Source organism: Lissotriton helveticus, chromosome 8, assembly GCF_964261635.1.
Source record: "Lissotriton helveticus chromosome 8, aLisHel1.1, whole genome shotgun sequence".
Classification (NCBI taxonomy): Eukaryota; Metazoa; Chordata; class Amphibia; order Caudata; family Salamandridae; genus Lissotriton; species Lissotriton helveticus.
Genome location: NC_136069.1, coordinates 866,628,617 through 866,644,993, shown reverse-complemented (window position 1 = coordinate 866,644,993; position 16,377 = coordinate 866,628,617).

Sequence of the window (16,377 nt, the reverse complement as noted above, 5' to 3'; positions counted from 1 at the left end):
TGCAGTCAAAAGGAAACTGCGCCAGATGTGGGTGTCCTACTCTATAGTTTTTCCAGCTAAACTACACATAGTGCGTCATAGAGGCACTATATTCTTCACCACCCCACAGGATGCATGGGACTGGATTGAGGAGCAAGATCTCCGAGGACCGCAGCGAGAAGGAAAAAGCCCTGTTGAAAAGGGCTTGACACGCTCCCCCGACAGAGGGACAACTTTGAAGAGTCACCGGATGACGGAGGAGGCGAACCGGGCTAGAGCCAGTGCAATCGCAGCGGTGGCCTCGTTGAGTGCAGCAGACGTCCGTGAACCACTATCGCACTCCGGGGAAGAACAGAGGGACTCGGACTCAGAAACCAGCTCGAGTTCGGTGGGGGATACTAGCCAGCCCCTGCCACATGTAACTCCCAGATTGGCAGATGACCTGATGTGATGTGGGCAGCGCAAGCAAGTATACACAGGACTATGTTCAGTGGAGGGGGGACATGTCGTTAGTATAGCCCTACACTTCAGCTGGGGGGGATCCCCTGATGCCTACTTGTGATATGTATGCCGGGGGGGATCCGGTGGGGCGGAGAGGACGGCGGTCCTCCAGGCGGACATTGGCCTAACCACCACCTCCGAACGATGACTGTTTGAACACGAGAGTGCGAAGTTTGGATGGGGGAGATGTTCTCACTTGTCCTGGGGAGGGGGAGTTGGGATGGTTCTTTTACTCTTAGGAGGGGTCTGGTTTTATTGTTAACAGGGAGGGATTCTGCTGTCGACTGGGGGAAAGACCAAGACATGACATTCCGTAGGGGATGTTTGCATGCTACACGAAGGGGGTCTGGGTCTCGGGACATGCAAGGGGGTAAGCACGAGCACTCATGCAGCAGACAAAGGCAACCTATAACATAATGTCGTGGAATGTTAAGGGCATGCACTCCATGAGTAAACGGTGTAAAATATTCTCACAGCTAAATAGGAGAGGGGTGCAGATATCGATGCTCCAAGAGACACACACACTGGACAAAGAGGGTGAGGCGCTGCGCAGGCGATGGAGAGGGCAGGCGTTTTACATGTCATAATCAGCATTTGCTCGGGGAGTCCTGATCTGGGTGCGGGCGAGAGTCCCCTTTCAACCTATTGAGCATAAAATTGATCCAGAGGGAAGGTACATGATTGTATCCGGAAGGCTTGATGGGCAGGATGTCACTCTGGTCAATGTGTATGGCCCGAACGTAGATTACCTTAGATTCTTGGAGCAGCTGTCGGGGATTCTGGCACCATACATGACTGGGGCAGTCTTATTAGGGGGGATTTTAATTGCGTAGCTGATCCAGAAATGGACCGATCACACTCGCCTCTTCAAGACTCTCCGGTGCATACCGTAACTCGAGCTTTTCGAGACTGACAAGCTCGCTGGGGGCTTGTGGATGCATGGCGCAGCGCACACCCAACTGATAGGGACTACTCGCACTTATCCCACACTCATGATTTGCACGTCTGACTATACACCTTTTTAAGCACACCGGACCTCTACACCCAACTGGGGGTGACGGAGTACCTGACCAGGATGGTCTCGGACTATAACCCACTCATGCTTCGGTACAAGGGGGGGAAGTTATCACAGCCCATCCCTACATGGCGCCTCAAGCCGGAAGCACTGGAAGACCAGGTCTTTCAACAGGAGACTAGGGAACATATCATACAGTATTTCGCTGACAATGCGGGCACCACTGATTCTAGAATGACGGAATGGGAGGCCTTCAAGGCTCTAATCAGGGGGCGATGCATGGCTACATCTATTGGGGTCCGTAGGACCCTTACAGCAGACATAGAGAGAGTAGATGGGGTACTCAGGAACTTAGAGCGGAGACGGCCGGAACACCCGGAATTACGGCAGGAACTCCTAGAGGCCAAGGAGGAGGTGGCAGTGCAGGAAGAGCGTCTACGATGTTTTGATTACTAGAAATACATGGATAGGACACATGCTGAGCTAGATAAAGTGGGGCGGTTTACTGGCATGGCGCGCTGACCCTTCTAGGAGGGGAAGTGCTATACTGACGATGATCAGGGGGGGGCCCTTACATAAGCAAGAGGAGATTAGTAACCGATTCAGGGAGTACTATGCCCGCCTATACAAAAGCACTGGCAACCGCGACATAGTCCGAATTGCAGAATACTTGGCACCCCTCCCACTACATACCCTTGAGGCGGAGGAGGCAGTGTTGCTAGGAGCTTCAATCACAGAACGGGAGATTAGGGGGGGCAGTCAAAGCTATGGCACAAGGGAAAACTCCGGGTACAGACGGACTACTCCAGAAATTCTATGCCATATACCTGGTGGAGCTGGCACCCAGATTAGTAGACCAATATACGGAAACGTCTGAGAGTGGGAGGTTGCCACACACAACGAGGGAGGCGGTAAAGATCCCCCTGCTCAAGCCAGACAAGATCCCAATAGAGTGCTCAGCATACCGACTGCTATCGATGCTAAACCTCGATTTTAAAATTCTCAGTAAAATATTGGCCACCAGACTGCTACCACATAGGACCTCCTTGGTACATTCCGACCAAGCGGGGTTCATCCCTAGCAGAAACACCACCCTGAACATCAGGCGACTGTTTGCAGTGCTACAACAAGGTGCGGAAGAGGCGCCGGAGGAGGCGATCTTCTCTATTGATATCGAGAAAGCATTCGATAACCTTGAGTGGGAATTTTTATATGCAGTGCTCATGCAGATGGGGTTGGGGCAGGAGTTCATCCAATGGGTTAAAATAATATATACGGACCCAGTGGCGAGGGTACGCACAGGCCGCACCATTTCCATGCAATACAATGTGGAGAGGGGCACATGGCTAGGGTGTCCCCTCTCCCCCCTTTTATTCGCGCTAACGATAGAGCCACTGGCGTGTGTGGCACGCTCAGGGACGCCATTTGAGGGTATTAGGCTGGCAGAGCAGACACACCACATCGCATTATATGCGTATGATCTCCTGTTATTCCTGAAGGACTCAGTTGCAGCGTTAGGGGGAGCCCGGCACATTATGGATGAGTTTGGAACACTCTCTGGGCTATGCATCAACTGGCAGAAGTCACGACTCTTCCTGATGACAAGGGAGGCTCTGCCGCCCGAAGACTTGGGAGACCTACAATGGGAGCCGCGTTGTTTTAGATACCTAGGGGTGAGAGTATATCATGATCTCTCTGATGTTCAAGAGGGAAATGTAGGGGGGGCTCTCCAATCGCTAAAAGGCAGTATGGCGTTCTGGGGGACGTTGCCCCTGTCAATGGCGGGGCGAATATCACTGCTGAAAATGGTGGCGCTGACCCGATTGCTATTTTTTTTACCACACTCCCAGTGTGGATCCCCAGGGCGTGGTTCGGTTCCCTTGACTCTCTTATGGCTACTTTTATTTGGGGACCCAGCAGGCACAGAGTGGCATTGGCTACATTGAGAAGGGCACAAGCAGATGGAGGACTAGCGGTGCCGGATATGGAGAATTATTATCTGGCGAGACAGCTTCAACGCTTCACACAGTGGGTGGCAGGTAGTCTGTATCCGGAAAGAAGGAAGCCCCCATTCACCCGAATAGGGCAGATGCCCGAGTACATTAATGGGCACCGCTAAACAGCTAACAATAAACTCTTCGGCGCACAGGGTAATAGGAAATTGCTGGGTCAGGTGTCTTCAGAAGACCAAAACCAAACGTCCTTACTCCCCAGAGATGTCTGTGGCGTTATTGGAGGCGCTACCACATGGGGGTCATTGGAGGGGACTAGATGAATGGGCACAAGCGGGAGTCACTAAGATAGGAGACTTATACGGAGGCAGGGAGTTTCTTACATTCGCGGCCTTCCAAGCTAATTGGGACATTCCACAGGGACACTTTCTATTATATGGGGCAGTCAACTGAACTATGTGCAGGCACTAGGGTCAGGGGACACTAGAACCCTCTACGCACTCTACATGCGAATTACGTAAGTCTGGCAGGAGGTGTCATTAAGGCGGTATTGTGCCTCTATCAAGCTATTCGACGGGACTCCATGGGGCCGCTGGGGGGCCTAAAAGATTAATGGGAGGCAGACATTGGGAGTCCTATAGCGGATAAAGATTGGGAAAATATGCTTCTCCGAGCCACAAAGGTATCCCGAAACGCACAATTCCAATTAATTAGTTTTTATACCCCGCATAGGGCCTATATTACACCTGACAGAATTAATCGCTATTTTCCTCGGGAGGATGCGATTTGCCCTAGCTGCCAGGAGATAGGGGCTATTTATAATTCACAAGATGTAGATCTGCCCACAGTTAGAAGGGTACTAGCAATAAGTGGTCAGGGAGACAGCGCACGTCACTGAGAAGGAGATCCCATGCACCTCCAGCCATGTGCTGCTCAACATATTCCCCCACTCCACTAAAATCAATGTCACGGCCAGGTTCCAAGACCTGGCATATATACTAGCAAAACACGAACTCACCAGCAAGTGCAAGACCCCGGCAGGTCCAGGGGTAGGCAATTGGAAGTGGGAGCTAGTGAAGTGGGCAAGACATGGTGGATTATATGAGTACAGTTTGTAAATAACAATCCTAGGCAATTATAACAATAATAAGGGATGAAGGCTGTAATACGAAGGGGCAGGGGAAGAAAGGGTGTAGGATAAGACAAGCGAGGACACTCTAATAAAACCTTATTTTGTATTTTAATACATATTCATATTACACTCATAAATCATACAATTTAATGACACATCTTGCAGTTATACAATTCAATTAAAAAGATGTGTTGTACTAAACAACCAAAACACAGAAATTCAACTTAAAAACATATCATTAAAACCGTGGCAATTGGTACAATCGACGCGCGTTTCGGCGTTAGGAAAACACCTTCATCAGGAGCCACAAACAGTTCTGAAATATAACAAAACAAATCAAAATTCATTATATCAATTTATGTAAATTTGATTACAAACTAAAAACATTTCATAAAATTCATTCAGTTTACATGTATAATACCTGGAACCACTTTAAATTACCAACCTTACCCTTTTACAGTGCAGATAATAAGTGTCCAAAAAAACATTTGACACAACATTTACATAAAATATAATATTGGAGCAGTCGCATTCCCTATAATCTTGCTTAGGAGGCCTGTATGGGGGAGGGAGGTCTGTACAACAGCTCATACCATACCCCCTGTACCACAGTATACGAAGATGGATCCCTCCCCCAACACCACCCAGAAGCATGTGTCAGCCATTGCACTGTTCACTCTCACCTAACAGCTATCTTGCTAGTGATGTCTGTTTGTTGGAGGGAGGCCTGCACTACCACTGCCACCATGCCCCCTGTCCCACACCCCAGCAGCATGGAGGCCTCCCCCACCCAGGAGCATGTGTCAGCCATTGCACTGTGCACCAAACAGACTTACAGGTAGGTAGCCATCCTGTATTGGAGCACTGTTTGGGGGTGGGAGGCCAGTATCACTACTCCCAGCATGCCCCCTGCCCCACACTCCAGTAGCATGGAGGCCTCCCCCACCCAGGAACATATGTCAGCCATTGCACTGTTCACCAAACAGACTTACAAGTAGGTAGCCATCTTGTATTGGAGGACTGTTTGGGGATGGGAGGCCAGTATCACTACTCCCGGCATGCCCCCTGTCCCACACTCCAGCAGCATGGAGGCCTCCCCCACCCAGGAGCATGCGTCAGCCATTACACTGTCCACCCTCACCTAACAGGTAGGTTAGCCATCTAGCTTCTGATGTCTGTCTGTGGGAGGGAGGCCTGCACTACCACACCCACCATGCCTCCTGTCCCACAGCCTACCAAGATGGAGGCCTCCCCCACCCAGGAGCATGTGTCAGCCATTACACTGTCCACCCTCACCTAACAGGTAGGTTAGCCATTTAGCTTCTGATGTCTGTCTGTGGGAGGAAGGCCTGCACTACCACTACCACCATGCCTCCTGTCCCACAGCCTACCAAGATGGAGGCCTCCCCCACCCAGGAGCATGTGTCAGCCATTACACTGTCCACCCTCACCTAACAGGTAGGTTAGCCATCTAGTTTCTGATGTCTGTCTGTGGGAGGGAGGCCTGCAATACCACTCCCACCATGCCTCCTGTCCCACAGCCTACCAAGATGGAGGCCTGCACCACCCAGGAGCAAGTGTCAGCCATTACACTGTCCACCCTCATCTAACAGGTAGGTTAGCCATCTAGCTTCTGATGTCTGTCTATGGGAGGGAGGCCTGCACTACCACTACCACCATGACTCCTGTCCCACAGCCTACCAAGATGGAGGCCTCCTCAACCAGGAGCTTGTGTCAGCCATTGCATTGTTCCCCCTCACCTAACAGGTAGGTAGCCATCTTAACTCTTCCTGATGTGTGTGTGTGTGAGACCTGCATCCCTACACACAGCAACAATTGCATGCAATGCATTGACACCTGACATGTATGAGTAAATGTTGTTCCTCTGCACTATGAAATTACACACAGTGTTGCAATGAATAATACTAGTGGAGACTTCACAATTGTGTAGTGTACAGACAGTCGATGATACACAGATGATACAATACTTGCACAGTGCCCAACACTGACCATTCCCCATCTAATCCATAGGTGATGAAGAACTCACTGCTGAGGACCACAACAACGAACAGCAGAGCCAGTCTCCACCCCTGGTACATGGACTCTCAGATGTTGACTCCCAGGACAGTTTGGACGATGAGCTCCAGGCCGGCCCATCTGGTGTGCCAAAGACCCACAGGTCCCAAGACCCCATCCTCCCCAGCACCAGGTCTGCTGCAACAACAACAGCACAGCAGACCCCTGCAGTCACGGCCTGTGCCTCCACCACCACCAGTACCACCAGTACCACCAGTACCACCTGCAGCCTCCTCCCTGTCCCAGGGGATGACCAGGCCACACCAACAACTGTGGAGGGCAGGGAGAGTGTGCGTAGACCCACAGTGGTAAGGCAACAGGTCCGTGGCAGCAGGGCAGGTGGGAGGGCCAGGGTCACCACCCGACCTCGGAAGGAGTAGACACCATCCCTGGATCACTTCACCAGAGTTGTGGAGGTATACCAACAGGTCCAGGGACAAAGTGGCTGGTCTGAAGAACTATTAAGGGAGCTCATCTTCCTGATGAGGTCCATCGACAACCACCTTGGACAGATGGTGGACCTCATGGGCCAGCAAGTGGCGTTGCAGAGGGACAGGCCTGTGTCCCAACCAACACCTACGCCCCGTCCTGTTGTGCCGCAGGATGACAGTGCACCATCCTCCCCTGCGCCAACAGAGAGGGGTGAGTCCTCTGACGCGGCTGGTCATTCAGCAGGGCCCCCGCCGCCAAAAAGATCTAGGGGGCGTCCAAAGAAGAGCCTGGGAGTCTCTGGAGGGATGTATGTTGTTACTACGCATGCTTTTACAACGCATGCCTTTACCACGCAACTTTTACAACGCAAGTCATTACAACGACTTGCGTTGGGGGGCGCTGGATAGTGAATAGTTTAATTTACTATTCCAACTCCAGTCCCCGTGGATAGTAGGGAAGGTTTTGGATAGTAAATTAAACTATCCCCTATCCTACAGTGCCCCCAGCGTAAGTCGTTGTAACGACTTGCATTGTAAAAGTTGCGTGGTAAAGGTAGTGCGTGGTAAAAGTTGCGTTGTAAACACTGTTTACCTCTCTGGAGGTAAAGCAACAGCCACACGCCAGTCACGGAGCCAGCCCTGATGGCAACCCTCTTCTCCCACTGCATTGACTATTTGGACTATCCTTCCCCGCACTGCCTTGTTAATGGCACATGTCTGTTGGACTGGGTCACCACATCCATGTGGTCTCTACTCTTGCATATCATCTACTATGACTGTCAACTCACTGCTCCATCACCACCTACATGTGAAAATGCCCGCACCCCTCACATGTCAACTTTGGAAATAAAACACCTTACACATAACAATTTGTGCAGTCTTGTCTTTAGTGCTATTTTGACAGTGTCCAAAATGTCCATGATGCATACAAAAGATGTACATTATGTTGGCCAGGATGACTCCGTAGCACCTAGGGAGATACAACAGAAAAACAGTCACTGGCGTCAGTGTGCTATCACAGACATAGCACAACACCAAACATCAACATAACTGTACCGGTAGACAACACAATGTGCAGCAAGCGTCAACAAACATAGTCCTGCATATGCTCACATTTTTAAACTGTGATTCTGTGTATTTGTGTATTTTAAAAAGCCTACCTTACCTGCCACAAGCACCTTGCACTTTACTCTTGGAGGGCGCCGTGTAGCGGATCCAGCGCTCACGTGACACCCTCCACTCGGCTTCCTCGCGGCTGGCCACGCCCATCTAGAGGCCACGCCCCTTTCCCGCCTCAAAGATTTTCTATATCAATGTGCAACCCCAGAACGCGCAGCGGACGTGCGCAGCGGGCGCGCCGTTTGCGCGCCAAAGGCGCGCCCAAGGCAAGCCCGTCTGCGCCCGTCCGCGGCCGGACGGGGCCAGGGGCACGTCCCCATGCCAAATTTATTTGTTACTCCTCGGAGGAGATTACTTCTCTCCAGAACCAATGTCCACTTTCCGAATCCATCTGCAGGCACATTGCATCGTTAGATCTTACCCCCTCTTCTACCCCTATACTGCCGCCGCCATTGCCGGCCCCACCGTTGCTCTGCCCTTCCTTACCTGACCCCCCCCCTCTACCCCTCCATTATCTATCATCTTACTCAATACCAGATCCGCGGTCAAACACCATCATGAGCTGTCCGTTCTCCTCGACTTGGAGAAACCGTATATATTGCTCTTGACCGAGACCTGGTTTTGTGACTCGTCCCTCCCCGTCCTCCTGGCCACCCTCCCCCCTTCCTATGTTGCCCTACGCGTTGACCGCCCGGCGGGCAGGACAGGCGGTGGTGTGGCATTGATTGCTCGTGCGGACTTGAATTTTCAAACCCTCTCATTTCCCTCTATCCCCCCTTCTGAATTCCTTGTTGCCCGTTCCCTCTACTTCTCTCCCCCTATTACATGTCTCCTGATGTATCGTCCGCCCCAACCTTCGCCCCAATTTCTACCAGCGTTTCAGGACTTACTGGCCACCCTGGTGGTTAATTATGCCTCGCTCCTGGTTCTTGGTGATTTTAATTACTGGCCCTCTGACCCTTCCGAGTGTGCTACCTCAAAAGAATTCACTGAATCTCTTCTCTCCCTGAACTTTGTGTCGCATAATTCGGTTCCCACCCATTCTCATGGTCACATTCTCGACCAGGTGTGGTCCCTCAACCTCCCACTCTCCCCGGTGACTGTTTCGCCCTGTCCCTGGTCGGATCACGCCCTCATTTCCTTTTTCATCTCTATTGGACCGGTGCCTAAAATCCCACACGCCAAAAACACATGGGCCCGAAATTGGAATAGAGTTGACTTTCCCGCTTTGGCCTCTCTGCTCCGAAACTCCACTCCGATCCTTGCTGGCCTCCCTTCTAACTCTCAAGCCGAGGCAATTAATGCCTGGCTAGCCAGAGGCTGTGACGCTGAAGCCCCCTTGCGCCGTATCTCCACCCGTCGACTCAAGGATTCCAATAGGTGGTTTGATGACAACCTAAAGAAACTTAAATTGACGGTTCGACAAGCAGAGAGACATTGGAGGAAAGACTACTGTCCTTCATTAAAAATCCTCTATCTCTCTGCACTTGCCAAGTATAAAACAGCAATTCTTGATGCCAAAACCGCCTATTTTTCTACCAAAATCACGTCAGCTGAAAACAAACTGTAGTAATAAATCACTACTCAACGTGAATTCCAAATGTAAGCTTTATTAGTCATAGCTTAAACAAGTCTCCCGGCTTGGCGGCTTCATCAATCACCAACATTCTATCTGGCACTCCAGGATGGAGCGCGGGTCATACCAAGAGAGCAGAGCGAGAGAGGGGGGAAAAGTAAATTGGGAAATAAGGAAAGTTACAACACACCTCCCTCCTTAAGGAAGAGTAGGGAGGGGAGCGAGGGATGGTTTCCCACAATAGGTACAGAACGGATAAAGGTGGAAGGGGGGAAAAAAAGGGGAGAAGAAAAGTGAAGGGGAAGTATACAGCACAGCATTAATGGGGTCGGAGGCAAAGGACCCCTTAAAAGATTAAGCAGAAGAACAGTCCTAACAGCACAATAACTGTGATACCATATCTCTGAACAGATTTGTGTATTGCTCCAACAGGCGGAGCAGGGGAAAAATGCATATATGGTCCCCAGGCATGTTCTGTAACGATAGAGTGGGTGGCCCTATTCTCATATACATCTACAGAGATAAGATAAGACTCTTTTAAAATTCAGAGAGTAATGAGTAAAGTTATCAGGTTACATTTCCAACATTAATCAACTGTAACAGTCCGGTGCATTTAAAATTCAGGAAAGGAAGGGAAAGGCTATGAGGTCACTTTGTCAAGCGTTAGACAACTGGAACTGTCAGGAGCCAACAGGGGTGCACCATTAAGGTATGGGAAAAGCAGATAAATGTATGCACTATGTGTCACTATAGGCATCCTCAGGTTGGTGAAAAAGAAGAATCACCACCATTTCACACTTAGCTCTTCCATGTCCAAGCTTGCTACACCGTCTATTTCTCCCTGGGATTCCAAACCCCACCTGCTGGAATTACCATCCCTTACCGGAAGATTTAGAATGGCTGTACAGTCCTTTTCTCTGGGCAGTAGCTTGGGACCGGACCCACCCCTAAGGCTACCACTGATGAAACAAGCTTCCGTTTCCATGCCCTTATCCATGCCGGGACTGGGCCTTCTTCTGCTCCCATTTCCTTGATCATGACCAGTATTGCAATCTTTGTCGCAATTTGTTTTAGACAGCCCCCGATCATTTGCATGAGTCTCATCTGGCTTAAGTATTGTCACTTGTTCCCTCTTAGGCTTGCCATACCAGAAATCATACGTGTCTTCTGAGCCATTGCACTTCGGCTTCTTCCAAAAATCATAGACTGGACCCCTCTTCCCTTCCATAACATTTAATGGGGATCCTTTTAGGTCTCTCTGCTTTATATTACTCTCCCTCTCCATTATTCCATTCTCGATCCCTTGTAAGTATACATCTTTGTTCTCTCCTTTTGGCTCGATGTAACTTGCACCTCTCTCTCTTTCTAGATCGCAATTGTCCATATGCTCCTCTGACCACTTGGGTCGGAACCCATCCGGCTTCATTCTGTGCCGCATCTCCTTGCAAACGGACTGGTTGATTTTATTCATCTGCCATCCTCGTTCTTTGGTTGTGGTATTTACACTCTCCACCACCCTTCCCAATTTTCCATCCGTCTTCACTTTTTGTTTCCTACTGTCCATTCTCTCTGGTTTCTTACGTATTTCTCTTTCCTCCACCTGGCTTTGATAAGTGTTTTTTTTTTGTTGTGTTCATCCCTAATAGCTTCTCTTCCCCACTCTTTTTCCTTTGCAGCTCTCTCAAATGCTGCATTATTCTTAGGTGGTTGCAAGCGAGCATTAACAGTTTCACCTCTGGTTTCTTGTTTGCTTTGATACCATGCCAGCTCATTCCTGTGTCCTTTTATTTTTTTCTCCCATGAAATCCTCAACTTCTGTTGATCTCTCCACCCTATCATGTTGAGAACACCTCTCGTTATGTATATAGTACTCCTCTTATTGTTTTCTTTATAAACTATGTCCATGACTTTGTAACCAATAACCTGTATATCCTCCCCTGCATATGTTTTCAGGACGGTGTTGGCCTCTTTTAGTTCATTACCATATTTTATTGCAAATTTTCTGTCCCAATCTCTTTTGCTTACTATGCTATATCTCGAACCAGAGTCAGTAAACATTTCTATCTCAACTTCACCTATTATAACTGTGCATCTCAGAGATATCTTGCTGGCTCTGACATCCTCTTTGCCTTCCATTCTCTCCTCGAAACTTTCATTCCTTTGAGCCTTTCCTCTTGTGGCTTGTTTATAATGTTCATCCCACACGTTCAGAATATTCTCATACATATTTCTGTCGGTACCTTTCATAAAAGCCTTCTCCATATTGTGATACATCTTCCTTCCACCCTTACCTAAGCTGTGGAGTAGAATTTCCGCTTTTGCTTCCGGTGACAGAGATGCTACCTCTTCCTCCAGGACGGACAAATAGTTTTCAAAGTACACTTTCCACTCCCTCCACTCTGCAATGTTTTTATTAACCTCCTCCATGAACGGTACAGGTGGAGGGAGATTGTACATTCGGCCCCACTCCATGTTTGGTGTACTGCAATACCTCTTAACTTCCCCAGAAGGTGCCACCACTTAAATTAATGCAGCCCCACAGTACACACAATAACCGTTATCAAGCACTGCCTCAGTTCTGAATCTTCCTCACTCTGCTTCACCACGCCGATACGGTTTCGTTAACTTCACAGAACCCTAGAGGTTCGCCACTCTTCCTCTGTTCCTTTGGATTCTCTTCACGCCACTTCCAAACACTCTACCTCAGTTCTGAGGTTTCCTCACTCTGCTTCTGCGCGCTGCTTAGGTTTAGTTTACTTTCACAGAACCCTGGAGGTTCGCCACGCTCCCTCTGTTTCTTTGGATTCTCCTCACGCCACTTTCAAACACTCTACCTCAGTTCTGAGGTTTCCTCACGCTGCTTCTGCGCGCTGCTTCGGTTTAGTTTACTTTCACAGAACCCTGGAGGTTCGCCACGCTCCCTCTGTTTCTTTGGATTCTCCTCACGCCACTTCCAAACACTCTACCTCAGTTCTGAGGTTTCCTCACGCTGCTTCTGCGCGCTGCTTCGGTTTAGTTTACTTCACAGAACCCTGATATTTTCCTTTGCCATCTCCACACGCAGATCCATTGCACTGCCTCAGTTCTATTTCTCAATGTGGCTTCAAGGGTTCAACGCCTTCTATGATCCTCTAAGACGTCTCAAATCTCTAAAGACGCTGCTTCAGTGGATATTTTTTTTTTCCGTGGGAACCCAGGTTCGCTACACCCCTTGTTCCTCTGCTCATTCCTCACACAGCTTCACTTCGCTGCCTCAGTTCTGTTCCTCACGTGGCATCAGGGGTTAAACTCCTTCCCTGATCTTCTCCGACATTTCCCACAGCTCGAAGACGCTGCCTCAGTAATTTTCGATCAAGGGACCCCAGGTTCGCTACCCTCTGTTCCTCAGCTCTTTCCTCACGCTGTTACAAATCACTGCCACCATTCAGTTTCAACGGTTGACTGCTCACTATGTTCCGCTCACCGCTCCTGACCGTGTTTCACAGGCTCACTGCAATTCTGAGTCATACAGATTGGTTGATCTCCTTCACCATCATAAACAATAGCTCATAATTTTCACAAACCATTTTTTTTTTCTCTACCCCGAATTTCCCTGGTTAAGTGGGTCCCGCTCCTTTGCTGTCACTCACACTAGCTTCGATAGCCAAACCCTCTGCCCCGGGTCAGTTTCTCATGCAGTGACAGAATGCAGCTCTTTGCCTGCTCCCCGCTCTTCACTCTCGCAGCTTCATAGGCTCACCTCATGGACTGGTGTGAATCCCACAGCATCCGATGCATCACACAGGAACACCAGAGGTCGCCTAAGTACTTCTTTGCCTTTCTTCCTCTACTCCAGTATTCATACGGGAAGTAACTTGGGCTGCGAAGTCCTGTTTCTTCTTTCACAATTTCCGAACCGGAACTTCCCGTCAACAACCCTGCGGCTCCTCGGAGCAAGACCAGGAGTCTACTCCCTCACGAGTGTCGACTGCTTCTAACGGCCCGCACACTAGTCCTCACAAACCACGGAGGGGACACAGTAAGGTGCGGACGAGCGTTCAGTGCCAGGAATGAAATCGATTCCCCCGTTGTTCTACAGTGCAGGCACTTCCACAGTTTCACTCTCGCCTCACGCTTCAATTCGGTAACTCTTTAGGCTGAAATCAGCTTGAATACGAGCCCGCCGCAACTGGATGACTTGCCTTGGACCACACTGCTCCTGGCTAAGCTCCGATTTCTTCCTGTTGGCTCGTGTTCTTCTTTTTCACTTGGTGAATCTACCCTTTCATTATCCACTGCCAGTCAGACCTCAGGCGAGAAAGGAACGCTCCTCTTTTCTACACGGCACCAGCTCTCCTTCACCGAGGACTCACACCAACCTCTTTTTCCGTTCCGGAATCGCGAATCTCACGTCCCCCCACGGGAACTCCTCGATGAATACAGCCTGGATTGCCGATATGTCTGCTCTCCAGTGATCTTCAAGCATTAGTTGGTGAGTCTATTTCTTTCACTTCAAATCTCCGCACAAGCATCATATATCCAGGGGGGAAAGCACCTAACTGACCCTGGCTCAGCTCCACGTCCTCGTCGCCAAAAATGTAGTAATAAATCACTACTCAACGTGAATTCCAAATGTAAGCTTTATTAGTCATAGCTTAAACAAGTCTCCCGGCTTGGCGGCTTCATCAATCACCAACATTCTATCTCGCACTCCAGGATGGAGCGCGGGTCATACCAAGAGAGCAGAGCGAGAGAGGGGGGAAAAGTAAATTGGGAAATAAGGAAAGTTACAACACAAACCCAGGGAGATCTTCAGCATAGTGAATGAGCTAGCCTTCTCTGACAGAGCCTCACCCCAGATTCCTCCATCCCAGTCTTTATGTACTCAGCTTAACTCTTATTTCTTGGAAAAAATTGTTACCATCAAGGCCAACATCCCCCCCCCTTCACCGGCTTTCATCGACCCTTCCCCGCCGACCGCCCCATGCTGTCTCACTTCTATCCCCCCCCTCACCCAGGAAGCCTTCCTGGAGATTCTCCCCAAAGTCAAATCAGGCTCTCCCGCAGATGTCTGTCCTGCACGCATCCTGCAACAAATTTATTCTTTCTGCCCTGAACCCCCCATCACCTTCCTTAATAACTCTCTGACCCAGGGAGTCGTGACGCCTGCACTCAAATCTGCCACCATAGTGCCCATACTGAAGAAGCCTGGCGCGGACCTATCCATCTCAGCCAACTATCGCCCCATTTCCCTACTGCCCTATCTGGCCAAGGTGCTAGAGCGCCATGTCACCACGGTACTCAGCACACATGTAGAAGCAAATGGGGGACTGGCTTCCCGCCAGGCTGGCTTTCGTCCCAGACACTCGACCGAATCAGTCGTAGTATCGGTCCTAGATAAACTCAGGAAGGGAATGGATCACAACCAATACCAGACGCTGGTGCTCCTGGATCTCTCCGCCGCTTTTGACACGGTGGACCATAACATCCTTTTGTCCCGTGTCAGGGCGGCTGGAATCCAGGGAACAGCCCTGGTTTGGCTTTCCTCCTTCCTCAGGGACCGTACCCAGGCGGTTCGGCTAGGAGACTTCACGACCACCTCACTCCCCGTCACCTGTGGTGTCCCCCAGGGTTCTTCTCTTTCTCCTCTATTATTCAACCTGTATATCTCCCCTCTTATTTTTGCCCTTCAGCAGCTGGAGGTCACTGTATTTAATTATGCAGATGATCTCCAGCTTATCTTTGATCTTTCTTCCTCTTCTCTCTCTGTTTCTAACTTTCAGTCCATTATGATTTTCATCAGGGACTGGATGAACCATAACCATCTTAAATTGAACCCGGAGAAAACCGAGCTGGTCCTCACGGGCGGTTCATCCAGTCCCTGGAACCCCCTCTTTTGGCCCCCCACTCTTGGTCCCGCCCCTACCCCTTCAGTCACGGTGAAAACATTGGGAGTGAAAATGAACAGTCATCTCACCCTTCACCCTCAAATCAGCTCCGTGGTCTCCTCTTGCTTCCTCACCCTTCGAACAATCCGTACCGTTTCCCGCTTCTTTTCCCCCCAGGCTCTTAAACTGATTATGGCAGCACTGGTAATCTCACGGCTAGACTACGCCAATGCCCTCTACAATGGCATCCCGGCATACAGTCTGCGGAGGCTCCAGATGGTGCAGAACCACGCGGCCCGGCTAATTTATGGCCTCCCACGCTACCATCATTCCTCACCCCTTCTTAGGGAGCTCCACTGGCTGCCTGTCAGGGAGCGCTCCCTTTTTAAGACCGCCTGTATGACCTTCCAGGCCCGGCAAGGCACTGCGCCGGCCTTTATCTCCTCGCTGATAAGCGAATATGTTCCCTCCAGAGAGCTTCGTTCCTCCTCTAAGTCTCTTCTCCAAATCCCACGTTTCAGGCGTAAAAAGTGGGGTGGCGCCAATTTCTCTACCTTGGCCCCCACTTTTTGGAACTCTCTGCCTGATCACCTACGTTTTGCTACCCACTATGTCTCTTTTCGAAGAGACCTCAAAACGTTCCTGTTTAAACAGGCTTTTTCGGTATAAACTCACTCAACCCTGAAATCCTCAGAAATCGGACCTTCATGCTAGCGCCAAGAAACCGTA